Consider the following 25,075-nt stretch of genomic DNA (forward strand, 5'->3'; position numbering starts at 1 on the left):
CAGACCAGTGGTTTCCAGAACTGGGACTTGGTTGGCCATGAAGTCGCACCTCCAAGGTAATGGACCTATTTTCTATCTTGATGGTAGTGTAGCCACAAAACTGTATATTTTCTCACATATATATTCAGAGTTTTCATCAAGGAGGGTGAATTCTGTTGTGTATTAAATTTAAAAAATGTAACTACCAATAAGTTAATGTTATAAAATCTGTATTTTTTCAATATAGTAATTTACTGCATTTTTGAAGTAGCTAATTATATATTTCCAAACCCATAATATTGCTTGTAGATTTTCATCCCATAATGTCATTTGTTAATTTTTTTTATTAATAGACTTAATTTACTTTATTTTTCTTGTATAAAAACCCTTATGTGGTGGCCACAGCTAGAGCCTGGGTCCTCTGAACAGAGACTCTAGTGTGGGTTTTCACAAGATGCTCAGCGAATTCCTGATAAGGAGACTTGGTGAACATAGTCTCCTTCCTAAGGTCAGAGGTCAGGTAGCTGTAGGTTTTAGAGATGGCTTCAAAGGTGGCCTTGGCCAAGTTGCCCAGCGTGGCAGCGCAGCCCTGGCTGATGTGTAGCAGTCATCAATACCGTCCATCATCAGAAACTTCTGGGGCACAGGAGCGGAGACTATGCCAGTGCCTCTGGGGGCAGGGATGAGACGCACCAACATAGCCACAGAGGCCTGTTGCTCTGCACGGACAGTGTGGGGCTTGCCAATCTTGTTCCCCTAGTAGCCTCTCCGCACAGGGACAATGAAAAGCTTGGCGAAGATGCTAGCCCCTCGGATGGCAGTGACTACCTCCTTGGAGCACTTAACACGGTGAGCAACATGACCATTGTAGTCCCCAATAGCGACAACAGCCTTGAACCTGGTCTGCCGGGCTGCCCTAGTCTGCTTCTGCCCTGGTGTGATCTTCAGAGCCTCATCCTTTGGGGATGCTCCCAGGGGAAAAAAATCAATAATCTTGGGTTCCTTAGTGGTCAGGGAGAACAGGTAGAGACTTGATCTTCATATCCTTAATCAGGAGGCCCAGCTTCGTGACAGGAATCCACTCCTTGTCTTTGGCTTTACCTCCGCGAGCCCGGCGGCCTCAGCCACTACCTCAAATCCTCCATCCTCCGAATCCTCCATCTTCGGTGGAAGCTACCACAGCCTCCCAATCCTGAGCCCCGAGTCCTCCCGACCCTCCAGCTGCACCGGCGTCATCTGCCATTTGTTGTTTTCCAGAAGAAGCTGTTAAAATTTATTTTAAGAAATCTGCCTGCCTTTGCCTCCTGAGTGCTAGGATTAAAGGCCAGCCTAGTCTATAAAAGCTAGTTCCAGGACAGGCTCCATTGCTACAGAGAAACCTTGTCTCGAAAAACAAACAAACAAACAACCCAAAAAACAAAAGAAATAAACAACAATTTATTTTAAGAAAATCGTAAAATATGTGAAAAACCCACAGAATGCCCACCTCCCAGCACCTTCTTAGTAGGCAGGGGCTTCCTTTTTTTATTTGCACTTCCATGTTTGTTTCCCAAACCACAATCTTTCTGTTTATTGGTTTTATGAGGAAAAATAAGATTAATATCCTACATTGGTTGAAGAATAGCAGATTTTCTATTCTCTTGAGAGACACACAAAGCCATCCATTTCTGTGACCTCTTTAGAAATAGTTTGAGACTGAGTAAAACCAGAATTTCTATTGCTATGAATAAATAAACAAATTGAAATGAAAAAATATGGTTGCTAGGCAGACCATTCAGTGAGATCTGGCTTAAAAATCCCTTAGTGCATTTTGCAGTTGGATTCAGCTCCAAATTTTCATGCTATTAATTCAGTCCTGACCTAGAATCTTTACATGTTTAATGTCAGAATGTGAAAAGCTAGAACTTCAAATTTTGCACATTCTTTTTCTTGTAAGCATAACGTTTTGAAGTCAACCCAAACTTTTTATTCTTTTGGGTTGATTTTGATTTTGGCAAGATGTTCTTCTTAGTTCATAAAGCTCTTAAGTTTTCAAACTCTCCATTAGACACTTCAGAACAATGCTTTGCTAATTAAAAATAGATGGGTGTAAGTCAAAAGAAACTCTTAAAAACAGCCACATATCTTTAAAAACACAAACTGCTCGGATGGGGTGAGAAGGAGAATGTTTGTGGTGAGATTATTTGTGACGAAAGCTGTAGATTCAGGTGTCTTCATCTGTTGACCCTCACCGCGATTGGGACAGTGCTCAGCATAGTGGTGCATTTGTGAACAAGATCAATACTTAACCACGCTTGTCAGAAACGGGATCAGGTGGAGTTCATCCTCAGGTATTTTAGTCTGTTCACGAGGCACAGATTGAGAGACTTAGTGAAGTTAATGATGTGGGAAAACATTGACGTGTGGATCCCAGTATCTCTTCCTAGTCAGTTCGTCTCCGACATAGACATACCCTCAACTGCTTGTCTTTCCCCTTAGCTCCACCGTAGGAGACCTGGTTTCTGATCCAAACAATCTCCTGATCTCCCAGACACAAAACCCACTATCTTGCTACCTTTTCCCTCTATACCTTTTCCTAGCCCTTCATTTGGGTTCTGGGTCCAGGCCCCCTTGCCTGTAACATGCGTGCTACTGACTTATCGACCGCCATTCCCATGTAATGAGTTTTCCCCTTGCATAAACACACAGCGTTTGTAAACTTGCATAAGATGCCATCCCACAGTGCCACTTATTCCTTCCAACTAAGATCTCACGGCCCATCCTTTTATGGAAATCTTGAAGAAGTTATTTATGGAGTCTATGCACTCCTTGTCTCCCAGTCTCTTGTTAAGATGACCAAGTTGATGTCATTTCAAGAGTACTTGAGGGAGTTTCTTTTTCTTACTTAATTCAGTGCTTGACTTTGGAGATGTCCCATATGAGCTCATGGTTGACACTAGAATTGGTTTCTTTGCTGCATAATCTTGCATCTTAATTTTTATAATTTTGAAATTAAAATATAATTACATAATTTTTCTCCTTTCTCCAACCCTTCACATACACCTAAATATATAAATGCAACCTGTTTAGTCTGTATAATACTACTTATATGTGTATGTTCTTAGGACTGACCACTTGATATTAGGTAATCAATTGGAATACTCTTTTCTGGGGAAAGATTATCCTTAACCTTAATACAACTTATCCATTACCTATAAAACACTTCTTACACTTAATACAACTTATCCATTACCTATAAAATACTTCTTAACCTTAATACAACTTATCACTTATCTATAAAATATCTCTTAACATTTCATATACTAAACATATGTATTAATACATCTATGCTCGTCTCTTAACATTTCGTGCACACATTAAATAGCATCATACGACCAGGAATTCTTCAGGCTGGATGCCTGACAGCACTGGGGGCTGGACAGTGAGGCTCAACTCTTGACCCTGTAGTCTGTGCTCAGGAGATAAGGCTTTGATGTCCTGCTCTCAGGCTGGTATCAGGTTCTGGATCAATTCTTGACCGTGTAGTCTGTGGCCTGCTCTTGGAAGGCAAAGCATTCTGCCTGTGCTCGGGAAGGCAGAGTTCTGTCTGCACTTGGGAAGGCAGAGTGTCTTGTCTGTTCTCAGGAGACAGACCTTCAATGTTCACTCTCAGGAGACAGACCTTCAATGTTCACTCTCAGGAAATGAGGCTTTGCATTCAGGTTGCAAGGCGTTAAATGTCTGCTTTCAGGAGATGAAGCTTTGTACTCAGGAGACAGAGCATTAAATGTTTAGGCAAGGCATTAAATATTTCTGCTTTTCGGGAGGCAGGCTTGGAGGATCTCTCTCTACGAGGCTTGGCAAGCCCAGGCCATCATTAGAAGTGAGATAACTGCCCTGCTTCTGCTCTCTCTTTTTATGCCAGTTTGAAACTGCCTCTTGTTTGAGCCTTCTGATAACCAGATGTCCTAGGTTATCAGTATCGAGTGGCCACAGAAGAATGGGGGTCCTTCTTGTGTGGCAAGATTACTTCATTACCAAGGTTGCTGGGTGCATGCAGCCTTCAAGTGGGCAAATGTTCTCTTAATATTTCACCTTAGTAATTTCCCACACCACACACAAGAAGAAATGCTTTTACACTACACCAAGTTGCATTCATTCTATAAATTTCCTGCTCTATCTACGCTACAGATTTCCCTTTATTCATTCAGAGGAATCTGTTTTCATTACTACAGCTCTGTAGCAGAGTCTGAAGTCAGGGATGGTAATGCTTCTGGAAGTTACTTTATTTTATAGGATTGTTTTGGCTATGCTGGGTTTTTTGTTTTTCCATATAAAGATGAGTATTTTTTTGGAATCTGTGAAGTATTGTGTTGGAATATTGATGAGTATTATTTTTGGGGATCTGTGAAGTATTGTGTTGGAATTTTGATGGGGATTGAATTGAATTTGTAGATTGCTTTTGGTGAAATTGCCATTTTTACTATGTTGATCCTGCCTATTCAAGAACATGGGAGATCTTCCCATTTTCAGATATCTTCTTTAATTCCATTCCTCAAAGATTTAAAGTTATTCTCTTCTAGGTCTTTGCCACTTGTTTGGTTAGAGTTGCCCCAAGATATTTTATGTTATTTATGGCTGTGGTAAAGGTGATGTTTCTCTGATTTCTCTCTCAGCGGGTTTATCATTTGTATATAGGAGGGATATTGATTTTTTTTGTGTGTTAATCTTGTATTTTGTCACATTCCTGTTTATCAGCTGCTGGAGTTCTCTGGTAGAATTTTGGGGTCACCGATATATACTATCATATCATCTGCAAATAGCGAAAGTTTGACTTCTTCCTTCCCAATTTATATCCTCTTGGTCATCTTTTGTCTTATCCCTCTAGCTAGAACTTCAAGTTCTATATTGAATACATATGGAAAGAATGGACAGCCTTGTCTTTTTCCTGATTTTAGTAGATTCACTTTGAGTTTCTCTCCATTTAGTTTGATATTGGCTGTCAGCTTGCTGTAGATTGCTTTTATTATGTTTAGGTGTGTTTCTTGCATCCCTGCTCTCTCCAAGACCTTTATCATGAAGGGGTGTTGTATTTTGTTGAAGGCTTTTTTAGCATCTAATGAGACGATCCTGTGTTGTTTTTTTCTTTCAGTTTGTTTATATGGTGGATTACATTGAAAGATTTTCTTATGTTGAAATGTCCCTGCATCTCAGGGTTGAAGCCTACTTGATCATGGTGAATGCTTTTTTTTTTTTTTAAATGTGTTTTTGGATTTGGTTTGCCAGTATTTTACTGAGTATTTTTTGCATCAATGTTCATGAGGGAGATTGGTCTGTAATTCTTTCTTAGTTTTCTCTTTATGTGGTTCGGGTATAAGGATGACTGTACCCTAATAAAAAGAGTTTGGCAATGTTCTTTCTGTTTCTATTGTGTGAAACAATTTAAGGAGTATTGATATTAGCTCTTTTTTGAAGTTCTGGAAGAATTCTGCACTGAAACCATCTGGTCCTGGGGAATTTTTTGTTTGGGAGACTTTTGATGGCTACTTATATTTCCTTAGGAGTTGTATAGGTCTATTTAAATTGCTCATCTGGTCTTGATTTAATTTTGGTATATGGTACCTATCCAGAAAATAGTCCTTTTTTTCAATTTTCCAATATTGTAGAGTACAGGCTTTCCAAGTACGACCTGGTGATTCTCTGGATTTCCTCAGTGTCTGTTTTTATGCCCCCTTTCATTATATTGATTTGGATTTGGATATTCTCTGTCTACCTTTTAGTTAGTTTTGATAAGGGGTTGTCTATCTTGTTGATTTTCCTGAAGAACCAACTCTTTGTCTAATTGATTCTTTGTATTGTTCTCCTTGTTTCTATTTTATTGATTTTGGTCCTCAATTTATTTCCTGTCATCTACTCCTCTTGCGTGAGTCTGCTTCTTTCCGTTCTAGGGCTTTCAGGTGTGCTGTTAAGTTGCTGGTGTGAGATTTCTTCACTTTCTTTATGTAGGAACTTAGTGCTATGAACTTTCCTCTTACCACTGCTTTCTTTGTGTCCCATAAGTTTGGGCATGTTATGATTTCATTGTCATTGAATTCTGGGCAGTCTTTAATTTCTTTCTTTCTTCTTTGACCTAGTGTTGATTCAGTTGATCATTTTTCAGTTTTCATGAGTTCGTAGGCTTTTTGCAATTAGTGTTGTTTTTGAATCCTAACTGTAAGCCATAGTGATATGATAAGATCCAGGGGGTTATTCCATTTTTTTTTTTGTATCTGTGGAAGTTTGCGTTCTTACTGAGTATGTTGTCAATTTTAGAGAAGGTTCCATGGGGTGCTGAGAAGAATGTATATTCTTTTGTGTTTGGGTATAATGTTGTATAGATGTCTGTTAAGTTCATTTGAGTCATAACGTCTGTTTGTTCCCTTATTTCTCTGTTAAGTTTCTGTCTGGCAGACTTGTCCAATGGTGAGAGTGGGTTGTTGAAGTCTCCCACTATTAGTGTGTGGGATTTGATGTGTGATTTAAGCTTTAGTAATGTTTGTTTTACAAATATGGGTACCCTTAAATTTGGGGCATAGATGTTCAGAATTGAGACTTAATTCTTTTTTTAAAAAATATTTATTTATTTATTATGTATTACAGTATTCTGTCTGTGTGTATGCCTGCAGGCCAAAAGAAGGCACCAGACCTCATTACAGATGGTTGTGAGCCACCATGTGGTTGCTGGGAATTGAACTCAGGATGTTTGGAGAAGCAGTCAATGCTCTTAACCACTGAGCCATCTCTCCAGCCCCGAGACTTCATTCTTTACTTTTACTGTGATGAATATGAAATGTTCTTCTCCATCTCCTTTGATTAATTTTAGTTTGAAGTCTGTTTTGTTAGGTATTAGGAGAGCTACAGCAGTTTATTTCTTAAGTCCATTTGATTGGAAAACCTTTTCCCAACCCTTTTCTCTGAGGTAATGTCTGTCTTTGAGGTTGAAGTGTGTTTCTTGTATGCAGCAGAAGGATGGATTCTGTTTTCATACACATTCTGTTAGCCTGTGTCTTTTTAGAGGCAAGTTGAGCCCATTGATATTAAGATATATTAATTATCAGTGATTATTGCTTCATGTTACTTTTGGTTTTGTTGTTGGTTGTGATAGTATTTGTGTGTTTCCCTTCTTTGGGGTTTGCTGGTGTAATCTATTGCTAGTGTTTTCTTGGCTGCAGCTCACTTTTTGGGTTGGAGTTTTCCTTCTAGTACTTTCTGTAGGGCTGGATTTGTGGGTAGGCATTGTTTAAATCTGATTTTGTCATGAACCGTTTTGTTTTATCCATCTATTGTGATTAAAATCTTTGATGGGTATTTTAGTCTGGGCTGGCATCATGGTCTCCTAGTGTCTGCAGAATGTTTGTTCATGACTTTCTGGCTTTCAGAGTTTCCATTGAGAAGTCAAGTGTAATTCGGATGGGTCTGCCTTTATATGTTGCTTCACCTTTTTCCTTCGCAGCTCTTAATAGTCTTTCTTTATTTTGTATGTTTAGTGTTTTGATTATTATTTATATGGCAAGGGGCCTTTTTTTTTTTTTGGTCAAGTCTATTTTGTGTTCTGTAAGCTTTTTGTACCTTCATAGGCATATCCTTTTTTAGGTTGGGAAAATTTTCTTTTACAAGTTTGTTGAATATATTTTCTGTGCCTTTGAGCTGGAGTTCTTCTCCTTTTTCTACCCGTATTTTTCTTAGATTTGATCTTTTCATGGTGTTCTAGGTTTCCTGGATGTTTTGTGTTAGGGATTTATTGGATTTAGCATTTTCTTTGACCAATGAGTCTATTTCCTCTATCATATCTTCAGCGCCTGAGATTCTCTCTTCTATCTCTTGTATTCTGTTGGTTATGCTTTCAGATGCAGTTCTTCTTTGTTTACCCAGATTTTCCATTCCCAGAATTCCCTTAGTTTGTGTTTTCTTTATTGCCTCTGTTTTAATTTTCAAGTCTTGAACTGTTTTCTTCACCTGTTTGATTGTTTTTTCTTGCCTTTCTTTCTTTTTCTTTTTTTTTAAAAAGATTTATTTATTATGTATACAGTTTTTCCTGCATGTATGCTACAGGCCAGAAGAGGGCACCAGATCTCATTACAGATGGTTGTGAACCACCATATGGTTGCTGGGAATTGAACTCAGGACCTCTGGAAGAACAGTCAGCGCTCTTAACCTCTGAGCCTATCTCTCCAGCCCTTTCTTGGCTTTCTTTAAGAGATTTATTGATTTATTCCAATTTTTTACTTGTCTTTTCTTCTATTTCCCTAAGGGAATTTTTTATTTCCTCTTTAAGGACCTTTATCATCTTCATAAAGTTACTTTTAAGGTTGTTTCTGTCTGCTTCACCTGCATTGGGATGTTCAGGTCTTGCTGTTGTAAAATCACTAGTTTCTGGTGCTACCATATTGCTCTTTATTTTATTGAATGTGTTCTTACACTGCCATCTACCCATCTCTTTCTCCAGTCAGTCCAGGTGGAGTCAGTGCCTCTGGGAGTCTCTCTTCCTTCAATCCATGTAGATGGGGCCCTTGGATCCAGTGGTCACTCTTCCTCCAGGTGCAGGTAGTGCCTGCGGCTCTAATGGTTGCTGATGGGGTGGGGGATATGGCTATGGGGACAGGGAAAATGCTGTTCCCAGGTCACTGGGGCTGTGGTAGGTGGGGGAGGGGCATGGGATTTGCCCCCAGGGGGTAGGCCTAGAGAGCAGGACTGTCCAGCCAGGAGCTCAAGACAGTCACCTCTTCCTCCAGCTGCAGGTGGGGTCTGTGGTTCCAGGGGCACTTATATTGCCGTGAGGGTAGGGTTGGAAGGGGTGGGGAGGATGCTGCTGCCTGATCACTGAAGCTCTTCCTCCAGGAGGAATTATACTGTTTTAATAAGGTGGAAGTTGTAGGCTGTGCTCCAGGATCCATAACTTCACTAGTCCTGGATAATTGGCTAGGTTTCCAGAACCTGGAATAATTTAACTCTTGTTGAGTAGGTCTTAAGTTCGATTAGTGAACTGTTGGCTACTACCAAGTAACGAATGCCACCATTGCACCCCTAGGGTTATGCCATTCTGGTTGTTGTTGTAATTTATAATCATCATAGCTGGCTATGACTATTGTTTGCTTCTCTCTCTTGGAAGCTTGCATGATGAAAGCTAGTCCCCAGGGAGAAGGCTTTCAGGTCAGCTCAGGCCCCCTGGGTCTTGTGTCTAGAGTACCCAGTGTCTTCAGGAATAGGGACTTACACACTTCTACCCCTGGGTAGTGACCAAGACTATTAGAACAGTCTGTAACATTTTGGAAAAACCTGACCAACAACTCAACAGGGGCTTCTTATGCCTGATGTTGAGGGTTTTGTTGTTGTCACTTAATATGATCTTTTCCAGCTCCATAGGTTGGCCAGTCTGGCTCTGGTGCAGGGTGTGCAGGGTCTGGCTGGGCAGAAAAGTTGGGATGTGGTTTACAAGGAGCCTGGGGGTTGGTGTAATTTCACTCTTTAAGACTATTAAGTTTTGGAAGACTCAGAACTTAGTTCCAAATCTCTTTCTGTCTGTATTCATTCTCTATATGATCTCATCTCAAGATTTTAACAGCAGCCCTACGCCACTTATACTTCTGAGGTCTAATCTGATGTCTGTCTCATAGATACCTCACGCGAAATATCTAAATGTGATTTTCTGATCTCTCAGCCTCCTCCAATTCAGTTCTCCACCATAACAAATAACGCTCAATTCACTTAGTTGCTCAAAAGTTTTAAAATAATTTCTCACTTCTCTTATCCTTTGGCACCTCAGTCTCAATCAACGATCGATGTCCTGCAGCTCAGCATTTCTCACTTATTATAGCCCAATCGCCACCTCTACTACGATTGTCCACTGTGCACCTGCCTGCCTTCCCACTAGGCTTCCTCTATACCAGACTGTGCCCGCCCCGNCCCCCCCCCCCCCGGCTTCCTGTGTAACTGTACTCAGCGTTTTACTATCACTCACAAACATCTGTGTAGTCCAGCTCCTGACCTCCAACCTCATTTACTAACATTGCTCACTGAGTTATTTTTCTCCCCCCAGCTCCCACGGGACTCCCAGATTATAACTCTCTGGGGCTGTTAACACATCCTGCTGACATTGACTGGGATAGTCCTTCCTCTGCTATGTTCTGGTGGCTGCTCTGTCATGTGGATGGGAGGTGTATATGTCTACGTTATGAAATATAGCTGTCCAGTTTGTACCTGATGTATCACTTACCAGTAATGACGTTCCCTAGGTAAAACACATTGTCTCTGAGACATGGCCTTACTGTGTTTGGATCATAATTGTATTCTAAGGGTCCATTACATGGAAAGGCTCCCAATATGTATTGACCGAGATGCCAGATATAGCAATAACATAAAATATGTCTACTTAAATTTTAGATCAATAGCAAGTAATAGTTTTAGTGTAAATATGTCCCAAACATTGCCCAAGTTTTATCTGTCAGTTTATGAATTCTTCATCACTCACCCGGAACAGTAGTGAGCTATCTCGTATGCCTTCAGTATTAGCGGCTACAGCAACATGTGGATCTTGCAGAGTTTGCTTTCAAGTTCTTGGCCACTCATCACACCCACTGTGCTTTCAGAGAAAACCATAGAAGCTGGAAATTTCTCAAATTGGGGGTATATTTTTGAAGAACACAATTAACTTACCATAACGAATGTTAGAGACAGCATCTACAATATGGAAAGGTTTATGAACATTTGGGATGATCCATCTGAAGGTGAGGACACTCAGTGTATTATGTACAGATCAAGTGAACGTGAATGAACTAAGTTTTGTTCATTAGTAATTTAAGGGAGACCGTGAGAACCACAGGCAATACTGCCAACTTGTAGTGTGTGTGAAATCACTGTGGTGCTGTTGCCATGGTTACTTATTGACTGAGACATGGAGGTACAATTTGGATCAATGACTGAGAGGTCTAGGGAGAATGAACATCCACATGTGTCATTGTTTCATTTATCAGAGCTTACTATCTTTATGAAAAGCAAGGGTTTACTTCTTGTGACTTTAGCATGTTTGGGAAATGAAATATGCCTACTAGGGGGTCAGGCTGTTGTGAATATTTTCAGATAAAGCTCAGTGCTTTCCCATGGGATGAAGCTGCATGGACAATGGGATGAAAGGGTTTCGGAAGCACACAGACGTGAACTCACATTAGGTAGTGAACATTTCAGGGAAAGAAAGGGTACAGTCAGAGCGTATATTAGCAAGATGGAGAGGTGCGGAAGGCTGCTAGTTATGGTGGAGACAGCTTTGATGTCGTGTTTCCTCTTGTCAGCACTCTAAAAGTCAGAGTTGTCTGTGAGCTGAGTTTGTGGTAAATGCTGAAAGAAGAAAGGAGCTCCCGTAGCCTGGAATGTCGACTCTTACCCCGCGCCTGAGAATGGCAGGCGAATACACTGATGGACAGAGTGTCTCTGGATCAAGGAGCCAAATCAGGTTGAAGTCAAAATACTGTATATTGCCAAGTGTTCAGGTAGAATGTTCCAAAGTGGCTGATAAAGTCCTGAGGACCCAAGCCTCAATGAAAGCTCCCAATACTGACCATAACTCAAAGATGCATTTGTTTTCCCTGCAACATCCTGATGTCCTTCTGTATATGCTTTTCTTGTTTAATGAATAAAGTTGTTTTAGCCATTGGCTTAGCAGAGTAAAGCCAGGTGGAAAATTAGAAGAGAGAGAGAGAGAGAGAGAGAGAGAGAGAGAGAGAGAGAGAGAGAAGGCGCAGGCAGAGATGGCATGTAGAACTCGAAGGAGAAGGACACCACCATGGAACCTTACCGGTAGGCCACAATCATGTGGCAATACACAGATTAATAGAAATGGGTTAATTTAAGATATAAGAGTTAGTTAATAAGAAGCCTGAGCTAATAGGCCGAACAGTGTTGTAATTAATACAATTTCTGCGTGATTTTTTGGGTCTGGGTGACCAGGAAACGAACGAGCAATCTCATAGGACATCCTGCACTTTACTAGCCTGTGTTAAACTTGTGGAGGTATTTGGAAACTGTCCTTAAATGTGCCTTCTCTCAGTCAGCAAGGCTTGGCTCCCCCTCCCTGTCAGGTCCAGCCTTCCTGTCCAGGAACTCTGGTCTTACTCATCATCCTCAGATGAGTAAGCTGCAATGCTGTGTCCTCCAGGCCATTACACTCACAGACAAGAGTCAGCCGGAGCCTCAGCAGCTGTTAGCAGAGATCCGCAGCTGTCTTGCCTGTAAAAGGGGCAGGGTTCAGAGGTCAGTGGTGGCAACCACAGCAGGGTGGACACCGTTAGGACAGTTAACATGATACTCCTGTGAGCTTTCTGCTGAGACAGCTAGTGGGTTCACCGTTGTCACTTACGACTCTGGCTTGGTGTGACTTTCCTTTCCCTCATGAGGTCTTACATATTAGATTGCCTGCATATTACCCAATAGAATATATCCTTATTAATTCAGACAACATACAGTCATAGGGGGTACACAATAAATACCTGACACTTAGAAGAGTAGGCTAAGTGTAAGACTTCTTCCTTCCTGTAGATATGCCTTTTGGTACCTTGATCATTCCAAATCCATCAAACTGAGACAACAAATCCTGGTGGCCTCACGCTGTCCCTGCAGTAGATATGTGGCGTGATTGCAGCGGGTGGAGGAACTCAGGACTTCTCATAAGATTGCTGTAGGAGTAGGCAGAGGCTGCCGCCACCTGAGGCCTAGGTTAGGTGGGAATTTTTGTTCAAGAAGGCTCACCTGGCTATTATCAGGCCTCAGTTCCAAGTCAATGAATCTCTGTAGTTTTTGTCAGTGTTGCTTTGGCATGGCTGCTGATCCATCCCCTGAACAAGTGGTAGGAGACATAGGCAGAGGTAGAGAGGACACAGAGTCCTGGTCACAGAGACAGAGACACAGAAAATGAGACCACATCATAGAGGGACTGACCCAGGGACATAGCCAGGCAGAGAACAGAGAGAAAGTGGACCCATTCCCCAGCCTGGTCTCACAGTCTGACACTATTGTGCCATGAACTGCTAACACAGAAGTATGGAGAAATTAGAGGTGAGGAGAATGAGACTCTGCTTTTGAAGACAGGAGCTCCAACTTTTTATATAATTTTTTCCCCTAAATTAAATTTCGGTCATATTTTTCCTTACCCCAATGCCCTGTCCACCCAACTTGATGTTCTTTCTCTTTCTCAAAACCAAACCCCCAAACTCACAAAAACACAAAAATGAAAATCAAAGCAATCAAAAGACCAATAAAACAATAAGAAACAGTCTAAACCTAAACAAAATGAAACATAAAATTCATAAAGTTCATAAAATTCAAAAACAAAACACGAATTTTGTTCTCTGTTGGTTAATGTATCCAGTAAGAATGTATTGGAGAAAACCGATGTTCCCTTTGTTCTCTTTGATACCAGTGGGTATCGTAGAGATGGCTCCTTGGTTGGGGCTGGGATTCTGTATCCACTTCCCCTTCTCAGGTCTGGGACTCTGGCTGGAACTTGTGTAGGCCTTATGCATGCTACTGTAGCCTCTGTGAATTCACATTCTGTTGTACATCAGTTCTGTTGTGTCTAGAAGACACCATTTTCTTGGTGTCATCCATCACCTCTGGCTCTTAAAATATTTCTTCCTCCTCTCCTGCATAGATCCCTGAGCTTTGAGGGGAGGATTTTGATGAAGAAACCCAATTTAAAACTGAGTACCCCAAAGTCTCAGATTCTCTTCATGTATTGTTCACTTATGGTTCTCTGTGTTAGTTAATCTACTACAAGAAGAAACTTACCGGATGAGGGCTGAACAAAGCACTGATGTTACTAGGAGTCATTACTCTATTTCTTCACCACAAAAATAGTAGTATTTGGTTTCCCCCTAGGCCCATACCTATCCACTCTCAGGTTCTATATAAATGGATTGGGCCTTATATATAGTGAAAAGGTGGCTGGTTACTCTCAGAACATATATGCCACTACTATACCAGTATATCTTGCAGGAAGGCCGTGTAGGTCTCAGGGTTGTAGCTGGCTGATGTTGGTGACTAACATACTATTGAAGCACGTTTTCCATTTCCTTCTTGAGTTTCTACTAGATGCTGCTTCTACTCTTTGCTTTGCAGTCACACCCAATAATGATTGTAGAACCAATATGCCCAGCCAAAATATCACATTTCCTAGTTCTGTGGAGTTCAGATCGGTCATAGTTAAAGGGACATGCATGAGGCTGTGGCTTCAGAGGCGTAGAGCATGTGGTGTTTCTGTCCTTTCCTTCCTCTGCTCTTCAGCGTGTGAACACGATGGGGTGTTGTTGGTGGAGACAGGCTCTCAGGAAAGCTGATCCGAGAATGACTGTGAGAAAGTGAGGGAGAAACACACAGACCACAGAATGTAATGAGTGTTGACTGAGGAGCCATCGAGCAAGATTTCAGCAAGTCACCCCTTCTGTTTTATTTATAGTAGTGAGATATAGGGTCAAACTAATGCCAGTAACACGGCCCTGAGCAAATGATTTGAGTTCTCTTTTCCTGGGAAACTGCCTGTCCTTTCCTCAGCAGTGCATGGGCAGAGATTCTTGGGGCTGCGTTCCCAGGCTGGGGCTCCTGTTTCCATCACAGCACATCACTCTGACCACTCCTCCTCTACCACCAGCTTTGCTTCTGCGATCTAGCCTCCCTTCCATCACCAGTGCTTACCTTTTACAGGTCTCTGGGATAAGCCTAGATTCTTTTATCCTGCAAGATCCTTAAATTAACAACAACTTCAAAGTATCTTTTGTTATAATAACAAGAACCAGGGCTTAGGATATGAGACCATTACTCAGCTTGCAGAACTTTGTTTAACCTTTTGTCTTTCACAATAACACATCATTTAGACTGGCTACACAGATGTGCTATGTCATTCTTATTTTTCTCATTTATAAAATATCATGCCTCTCCCCCCCATATATTTTCTCTCCCTCAAGTGCTCTCTCTCTGTGTATGTGTATGCGCTCATGGGTGCTTTTGTTACCCATGGAGGTCAGGGGACTACTTTCTGCTCTGTGATCCAGGGATCACACTCAGGTTGTCAGCCTCTGTGCAATACACCTTTACCCACTGAGCAGTCCCCTGGAACCTGTGAAACAGACTCAAATAGGATCTTGGAAAAGAAGTGGTTTGGAATATGGAAAAGGAGACCTGCAGCCTCTGAGTGGGAGTGCAGACTGCACATCTGCTTTCCAAAAGCTGCCACAGAAGCCACAGACTGCCTCAAAGGCGTTTGGTAAAACCTCCCCCATGGACTGTTGCTCAGATCCCTTGACTAGCCACACTGCCCTGAGTAGCATGTATTTATTTGTTTCTCTTCTGTCCAGAAGAGTGATAAAAAGTAGGACCCAAGTTGGAGAGGAAGCAGAGGCAGGCTTGAACCCTAAGGCTCTCTAATAAGCTCCCCGGGGACCAGAAACTCAGCGCATGCAATTGCTTCTCCGTGCAGTGAAGCTCACTTTGCTCATGGAGCCTTGTTTCCTTGCTTCTAAGAGGGCCCTGGGGCCTCACTTAGTCAGATCTTGGGATTTCCAGGGTCAGCAGCTCATCTTCTCGGTGACTTCTGTGACTATGTGATTTATGTCTCAGCCTGACTGGACTGTGTTATGACATAAGAGCTTTGTGGACAGACAGATAGCGTTGAATCTCTGACACACGACTTACTGTGTTGTGATTTTGAACTCTGTGCAATGTAAACCTGTCAGCAAAACATGGATAATAATGGCTTTGCCTTTGCTAACCATGGAAAGTGGTGGATAAAACCAATGGGAGCTGCGTATTTTGAGCCTCCACTCTATTCTCTGTCCCCTTGGCACCCAGCAGCCTTTTTAGGGGCTACAACGTTCTACTAATAGAGGCAGAATGTGGGAAGACTTGACAGTACTGGGCTGAGAGTTCCTCAGGAACATGCTTTTGATGGCCTCCCCAGCAGCCACGTGGCTCTAATGGGGACACCGTGAACCTTACATAATACAGTGCCAGCTGGTCTCTGCTAACTGTGCTTGACATTGTCCTCTTTCCCTGTAATGAGTTCAAGAGTGTGCTTGAGATTTGCTTCTGGAGGATGAGACCTAAGAGAAGCTTTCTGGGGATATTTAGAGAGAGATTTCATTTCTGCGCTTCTCCAGTCCATCCTGTACAATGAAGGGGGAGACACATTCCCTCTCCATGGCCACTAACTGGGTGGATGAGGCTGTCAGTACTTCGCTGTTTACAAGTTGTCATAGCCCGGGTCTTGGGAGAGGAGAGGCTGTCCTACCGCCCAAGACCTTATGTAGGCTGCATTCTGAGAACAGAAACAACAGCCCTGGGCTAAGCCAGACAGACTTTATCATGCAAGAGAGTAGGGTCCCATGAAAGGTTTTCATGGGCTCACTTGAACAATTCTGCCAACTTTTAGGGAATGAATTGAAGCCATTGCTACCCAGTAGTCAGCGAAATCATCTTTGTAAAGGAAATGGTTTGACTTTGGGACCTGATCTGTGTGGCAAGGTGTTAACGGTAGGTCTCTTTCTTAGTTCACCATCTGTCAAGACTGCACATTACATGTGACCTGAATTCTAAACTTTACACCATATTGGCTATCCCCATTCTGTAAGTGTTCCTTACCAAGAAGGTCTCTCAATGAATCCTGGGCTTTCATGTTCAGACAACTTAGCAGCCAAAGTAATAAAGTTTTACAATAAAGTCCCAAGTTTGACTCTGCCCCTGGGGTTGTACCGTCCGTAGTTTCTCAGTTCTTCATCTTCCTTGGACTTTAGTTTGTTCTCTCGATGTTTGAAGTAGCAGCTATTTTTCCTAGTTACCATCTGATAATTCCAAATCCTGGCTGAGATCTTGGAGCCTCTAAGTGTTGTTGGAGACTGTTCCAGAGAGGAAGATGGTGGGATGTTTACTGTAGCTCACTCGATTCTGTGAGATTGGGAGAAGGCATGTATTTCTTGAGACCTCCCCCAGGAGAGCTGTATGGGCCACTGCACTTGTCCTGACTTCTTTCTCTCTCTCAGGTAGTACTCTGAAATGAGGACACTTTTGCCAGGTGGTTCCGTTCTCTTCAGCCCCCTGAAAGGAGCCCCAGGATCCTGCAGGGTTGTAGGCAGTGTGCAGCAGTGGGGGTGGGGGACAGACTTGAAGCAACTCTTCCCCCTTCAAGCATTTTTATTTAAAAGTGTCTTTAGGTACATTATTATATATGTGTATACATTTAGAAAAATCAGAAGAGAAAATGGTACAAAAAGTGGTGCTGGTCTGTAATTCCAGAAAGAGCACATTTAATTCACTCAGTGCAACTTAGTGAAACTGCTTTCCTAAAATATCTGTATACATATGCTATATAAGTATGTATATAGGTACACATATGTATACTCGTGCACACATGTGCATACATGTATGTATACATATAACACACATGTATATACATGTTATGTGTATACATGCAAATGGGCATCCATACATGCATGTACACATACACAAACACTTCCAAATAAATCACAACTTGATAGTTTTAGAGTTTTTAAGGTCAAATTTCTGTTAGGATAGCAGTTGAATATTCTATTTTGTTTTCAGGATGATAGCAGTTGAATATTCTAACACCGACTGTGGTCATCTCATCAAATTAGATTTGTTAAGAAATGTGTGATTTTGTGTACTGAGTGATGACTGGTTGGTATTGGGTATTCTTAGTCCAGCGGTGGAACTCTCTCAGGTTTGGGAAGCAGGCTTATGAATTCAATAAGCCTGGCATTATGTATGAATCTTTACGTGAAAAGGAAACAATGCAGAACCTTTGTTATGAAATTGTAGAGGATTTGATTCCTGTAGCCCACGAGTTAAAAATACTTTTTTTTGTTCAACACTGTATTTTCTAAGCACTAACATATTCAGCCATCAGAATTTTGCAGCAGGCCTGCAATTCCAGATCTAAGGAGGCTGAGGCAGGAGGATTGCAAGTTTGAAGGCAGTGTGGAACACAGGATTCATGTGACTGCTTAGAAGCTGTGGAAATGCTGTGTCTTTAACCTGTACCTTTAACTTGATTTATTAACCCATACCATATAGGTAGGGGTCTCACAAGTGCAGCTTTTCACAAAGCATACAGCCCTCCACCTCTGTGGATCATGTTCGACTATGAGAGGAGAGGACCAGCGATGATGGATGCCAGTGTAAACTCCAAAGCCTGCTGCAGGAAAGGAAGCAGTGCAGCATGTGGGGAGGGCTGGGCAGCTGTGGTACAAGTTAGAGCATTTGTTGATGCTAGTCATATTTGTTCAAAGAGAAGGTCACAAGGTGAATCCCGACCTCACCCGGAAGAAGTTTCCAGGTGGAGAAGCAGGTGAAAGGTGAGAGCATTGGTGGTTAGCACAGCCGGGCTAGAGAAGCTGTCTGGGGTGGTGAGGGTAATGGTGAGAGGCTAGGATGGGACAGAAACAGTACCTCCCCCTCCGTGGGGACATTGCTTCTACTCCAATGGAAGGAGGGAGATCTCATAGAAACTAGATTTTAGACGAGCTGTAAGATCTAGTTTCTTACATCTTTAGAACAATTGCTCTGGCTGTGATCTGTAGCTGGTCTCTTTCGTTCTGTGCAGGGTTATCTGTGAGTTTCAGGGAAGTGTAACTTGAGCAGTGGGTGGAGGCAGACACAGATCATTCATTTCGTGGAGCACAAGGGACTCACCTGAGTTCATAGGGCATGGAAGCAAAGGTTCTGACTCGAGGGATCCTCTAACAACTGTCACAGGACCATGGAAAGATTGGATATAGCAGGATCCCATTTTGGAAAGCGGATCACAGATACAATCTGTCCTTAGTGGACGGGGAGAAGAGCATTTAAAGCAAGACAAACACAACTTTAAAAACATCACCGTCACTTGTTATATACTCAGATTGAAAGCACAGACTAACTCACTAGTGTTTATTAAACATCTCCATGTTCTAGGTTTCTAAGGACTGAAATGTGTCAGGGAATCAGACAGACGCCATTCTCAGCACCCCCCCCCCCCTCCTGTGGAGCGTTCCTTTTAGATCCAAGACGGAATAAAACAAACGAGTAAATTATTGTTATGTTTGATGTTGTTAAGCACCATGGTGCTTGGGAGGGAATCAGACAAGGAACAGGAAGAGCAGATGCAGGAAGATGAGGTTCAGTCAGGTCAGAGCCGCGGGGAGGCTTTGGCCAAGCAGAGACTTTGTGGGGCTGACTGAGGGGAAGTGCTGCTTTGGCAGAGGAGACAGGAGATGAAAAGGCCCAATGTGGGGTGTGTGAAGCAGGAAAAGTGTCTGTGTGTCCACAGCTCAGCGAGCAAGGGAACGCTGAAACTGTTGAAGACCTGATTTTTCCAAAGGGAAAAACCAAGCATGAAAGCATAAAGTGCAAGCCATAGAATATAGAAAATGACTGACTGGAACAGGGAAAGAAACCAGATGAAGTGTCCAGAAATGTTTATAACCTCCCACCCGCAGAACTGAAATTAAAACAAAACAAAGCAAAACAGTTTAACCCAGAATGCTAGCTGAATGGGAATTCGCGAAACACGTGAGAGATCTGAGTTACAGACATGCAGGCCTGTGAAACAAAGCACCAGAACACGTAGTCGAAGGACATAAGGAGGCAGGGAGATGTACCAGCTGCTGATGTCTGGTGGCACCTGTTCCTTTCTCAGTAGCTTTGAGCAGACTTTTATCATCTTGGTGTCTATGGCCTCACAGGTGTCACAGGCTGCATTCCGGGTATTGGCTGGGCCATGTTCCCATCTCAGGCTCCATCTGGGGATTGCCCTTTCCACCAACAGCTGGCAGGGTTCATTTCTTTGACTATGGAACCAGGGGCGGAAGTCCAATACAACGTTTTCAGGAAGTGTACACACTGGCTCTTGAGTGTGAGAGCCGTAAATTACCTATGAGTGGGTACATACCATGCTCATTTTTCTGGGTCTGGGTTACCTCACTCAGATTGGGTTTTTCTAGTTCCATCCATTTGCATGCAAATTTCATGATGTCGTTGTTTTTTTCTGCTGTGTAGTATTCCATTGTGTAAATGTATCACATTTTCCTTATCCATTCTTGAGTTGAGGGGCATCTAGGTTGTTCCCAGTTCTGGCTATGACCAATATGCTGCTGTGAACATAGTTGAGCACATGTCCTTGTAGTACAAGGACCTTTATTTCTTTATTTGTGTGAGGAGGGACATTAGGTGGCATGAGTATGGAGATCCAAGGACGACTTTGAGGATTCCCTCCTCTTCCATGTTATTCTCTGACATGGTCTCCAGTGGAGGCTTGGTGGCAAACACCTCGACCTACACACACACACACACACACACACACACACACACACACACACACACAATATTCGTTATAAAGTCGGAGAGAGGATTCTGACAGCTCTGAAGCATTTAATCATTTGTTTGTTCAAGATGGTCTTTTTTTGTAGTCCTGGAGCTCACTATGTAGTCCAGGCTGTACTTGAATTCACAGAGATCCACCTGCTTCTGCCTCCCAAGTGCTAGGATTAAAGATGTGTGCTACCATGTCTTGCAAGCATTTTAATCTTAGTGCAACCAATTTTGCTCACCCCATTTTTCTCATTAACAATGATCAATTTTAAAATGCTCATGTTCTAAATAGAAGTACTCAAATATTAACCAAGCCAGATAGGAACACTGGGGATATGATGGGAAAGTGTTGAACACAGTAACTAGGTTACGTGTGGGACTCCATACCACACCATTGTATTTGCTCCTAATCTAAATTATCTCTAGACTTATCCAGAATGCTACAGGTGCCATTTCTTTTCCTACATCGCACTTCTTGTTTCTGTTTACAAGGAAAGTCTAGCTTTGCTGCGCCAGGAGCCGTGGTGCCATTCTCTGGGACACAGGACCGAATAGACTTCATTTAAAATGAGATTGCGATCTCCAAACAGTTACTTCATCATGGCACCAAGAGATAAAGAATGGATCCAATCAATGCCTTATTTGTTATCGGAACTCTTAATCCTGACTGGAAACAAATACGTGACTGAAATGCCAGTGCTTTTCATTTAACCCCTAACAGGGCTGTCTGGTGATGTGGTCTCTTTCTTCTTTCTCCACCAAAAGTTACCAAGCAGCTTGGACTGGACCACTCTGCATCTGCTGTCCCCTTCCCTCATTAGTGACCTAGTCTGTGGGGTCCGGTCTTTGCAGCCAGCTGCTCATCACAAAGGGTCAAGGAGCAAGGAAGATTCCGAAAAAAGCAGAAGCCAATAGTGAGGAAGACCTGGGAGCAGGCGCCACACCGTGTTCGTGCTCCTGGAGCTCAGGCAGCTGTGTGTCACCTGGGAGCAGGCGCCACACTATGTTCCTGGAGCTCAGGCAGCTGTGTGTCACCTGGGAGCAGGCGCCACACCATGTTCCTGGAGCTCAGGCAGCTGTGTGTCACCTGGGAGCAGGCACCACACCGTGTCCGTGTTCCTGGAGCTCAGGCAGCTGTGTGTCACCTGGGAGCAGGCACCACACCGTGTTCGTGTTCCTGGAGCTCAGACAGCTGTGTGTCACTTGCACAATCTCATCCTTTTATGTTTTGTGGTTTCTCTAAAGTGTTGGTACTCTGGGAGATGTTCTCCCAGAGACCTTAGAATATGATCCCTCTTTTCCACAGTATAAACCATTCATTATTGTTCATTAATTATTAATAGCTTACAGTTGACTGCTATTACTAACACTGGGTCAAACATCTAACAAGCACAGCTCATAGTGAATTTTTAGATTTCTTTTTGAAACAGTGATTTGCTGTATAGCTGGGCTCACAAGTATGTGTCATCATCTTTTGTTTTGTTTTGTTTTTCAAGACAGGGCTTCTCTGTGTAGCCCTGGCCATCCTGGAACTCACACTGTAGACCAGACTGACCTCGAATCCCAAGTGTGGGATTAAAGGCATGTGCCACCACCACCAGACATGTGCCGTCCTCTTGGTCTTAATAACAGTTCTCGATCTAATAGATTCTTTCTAGCATTGTTGTTTCACTAGGTAGCTTCCCGACTGACTTTGAACTCAGAAGGTAGATCAGGTGGCCTCACTCAGTGCCTCAGGTTCCCAAGTACTGGGACTACAGACATCAGCCTCAGTGCCCAGCCTGAACTTATATCTATGACCAAGTTAGGCACAGAAAATTGTAGTCATAATGACTTATGAAACCAGCATTTTTAGAATGAATCTTTCCGTCAACATCCAGTTAAAACATCCCTGGCCACCCTGTGCCCATGTAATTCTTCTCACCTTATCCTCCCCCCCCCCCCGACCATTAAACACACACATTATTTTATATTTGTTTATCTTGTTGATTGTTTACATTACTGTTAGACTTCAAGCTTATGAAAACACACATTATCCTCATTATTCTATATTCTTAGCCCTGGTGTTTGTTGAAAACATGAATAAATGAAGGAATGAATGAATTATTCTTTGTGAAGTAGCCAATCAAGTGTCAGATGTGCCCACTGCCTTTGTATTTATTGTGGGTATCCTCATTACATAGAGTGAGAAACTGTTGCAGGGAGTAAGATCCTTGCTCACGTCAGCAGAGCTAGTCAGTGATGGAGGTGTTTGGGTCAGGGCCGTCCTCATCACTAGACTCTATGTAGCGTGTAAATAAACCAGTGGCTTACAGAAACGGTGGTGGGTTGTCACTGGGCACTGCCCCACTGCAATGCTCATTTGCTTGGTAATTGTATAAATCTGAAACAGAATTTGCTTGAAAAAACAATCTAAATGGCTTATTCTGCTAGAACATTCTTGGCTCCAATTCCTTCTTGCCTTCCAGATTTTTTTTTTTAATACTGGAAACCTGAAATGCATCCTGGTTGTGTACTGGGTGAGTGCATTCCTTTTCTGAGACTTGGGCTCAGGTATTTGGAGTGAAAAAGAACACCCTTCTTTTAAATGAATCAACATGACAGCAGTAAATCAGGAAGGAAATGTTGTCTGTAGTTTGCACCCCTTAATTTGTGTCAAAGCATCTATGGGCTGTGGAGTCTCCCTGAGATTCTGAGAAGCCTCTTGTTCCCATCAAAATGACAGAATGCAGTTTATAATAGGCTGACAAACTGTGACTGCTTTAAGCCCAGGATTGCTGTGACCCTGCCCCGACCAAAACCAAAGATACGGGTTGGTTTTAAAACAAGTTATAAGATACAAAACAGATAAAAATAGTGTTTGTTTGTATTCATAGAACATATAAAATACCAAATTGTAACTTCTCACATGAAGCCTTATTCCAAGGAGAACACCAAGGCAGTGCATATATACCTTGGAAATGGCTGTTGGCAGAACAGCCGTGAAGCCGCCTCTGCCCAGTAAATGCTGTTCTTGATGCTTGACAAATACTTTCAGAAACACTCGCTTCTAATATCTTTGCGTTTTCACTTCATTTTCCTCCCCTGATTTTGAATAATTCTCTGCCACAAATGGAACTGTGTACAAAAGCCATTTCCCATTACAATGCTTCAACCCATAGTCTCTATGATTGTGTGGAAATTTCATAGATTTTTTTTGTACAGGCTGCAAAAGAAATGATAGAGTGTGATTGAAAGAAAAACTACACAAAAATATGTATATGTTTAGAGCACAGCCTGCCTTATGTCTCGGGCTGAGGACAGGAGATGGACATTCACAGCAGCCCAGGACTTAGTTGCTGTTTTCCATGTGGGCAAACAGAGGCTCCTTCTCCCAGGCGCAGGGCCAGGTAGGTGCCTTTTCAATGTAAGGGAAAGAGCAAGAAAGTCAGCAGTCCACTCAAGAAGACCCACGAGGTGCATCTTACAAGTGGGTAACCAGGCTGTTCTGGATTTGAGAGCAATAGGCCACAGTGATATCAGGCAAAGATGCCTAGGCCAGGATAATTGAAAGTGAGTTGGCCATATTTCAGGGCACTTTCCTCACGATGCTTTCCAGGTTAAGTGTTAGTTTAGATGCCTGGTTCTTTCTCCTAGCTAACACTACATCCTTGCTGGCAACTGTGAGATTAAATTTAGCAAGGTGAGTTTGAGGATGTCATTGGACTTACTGAATGAATTCTTGTCCTTCTTATTTTAATATTGTTGATTTGCCCAGTAGAGTAGAGAAAGCCCAGATCGGCTTTCTTGATTCTTGGAGTTTTCCACTTCCTTTGTCTTTATTGCAGTGAATCTAAGGAAGTGATACTTCATTTAATTCTATATTAGTACAATTCAGGGTTATATTCTCACAAGATGGAATATCAGCCAGCTATAGATAATGAATTCATCTCACCTTTGGATAGTATTCATCTCTTTCCATTACATCAAAGCATAAAGTCTCTCTCTCTCTCTCTCTCTCTCTCTCTCTCTCTCTCTCTCTCTCTCTCACACACACACACACACACACACACACACACACACACACANCTCTCTCTCTCTCTCTCTCTCTCTCTCTCTCTCTCTCTCTCTCTCTCTCACACACACACACACACACACACACACACACAGACACACAGACACACAGACACACACATACACACACACCTGGAGTCAGACACAAGTTCATAATAGCTTGCAGTACCTATTGTGGTTTGAAAATGTCTTCCACAGAGGCTCCTGTCTCAAATGCTTGGTTCCAGCTGGCGGTGCTATTTTGGGAAATTATGGAAAATTTTGGAGGTGGAGTTTCATTAGTGGGCGGGTGTCACTGGAGCTTGTTCCTGTCTGTCTGCCATAAGATTAGTGATCTCCTTTGCTGCACACTCTTACTACCACCACCATGATGATCTCCCTAAACACTTGGCCCAAGCCTCCATGGATTGAATCCTCTGAAACTGAGTCAAAACCAGTCATTGCTTGCACTATAGGCCTGTTGGTCAAAGCAATTCATAAGCATAAGATCATTACCAGTGTAGAGGGGATATGATCAGCTTATTGCTGTGGTCTTGTACAGGAACAGGTACTTGTACAGGTCTTGTACCCTGTAAAGATTTGTCACTAGTACTGGTTTAATAAAATGCTGATCGGCCAGTAGCAGCAGGAAGTATAGGCGGGGCAACCAGAACAGGAGAATTCTAGGGAGAGGAAAGGCTCA

The 25,075-nt window shown here is 42.5% G+C and overlaps 1 pseudogene; it reads right to left on the reverse strand.

The window, feature by feature from the left end:
• Positions 1-367: 367 nt before the first annotated feature.
• Positions 368-1,215, reverse strand: LOC126506131 (40S ribosomal protein S2-like; annotated as a pseudogene).
• Between the last annotated feature and the right edge of the window lie 23,860 nt (positions 1,216-25,075).

The sequence above is a fragment of the Alexandromys fortis genome, unplaced genomic scaffold (genome assembly GCF_014885135.2).
Source record: "Alexandromys fortis isolate MF-2015 unplaced genomic scaffold, M_Fortis_MF-2015_v1.1 scaffold_68, whole genome shotgun sequence".
NCBI classification, from domain to species: domain Eukaryota; kingdom Metazoa; phylum Chordata; class Mammalia; order Rodentia; family Cricetidae; genus Alexandromys; species Alexandromys fortis.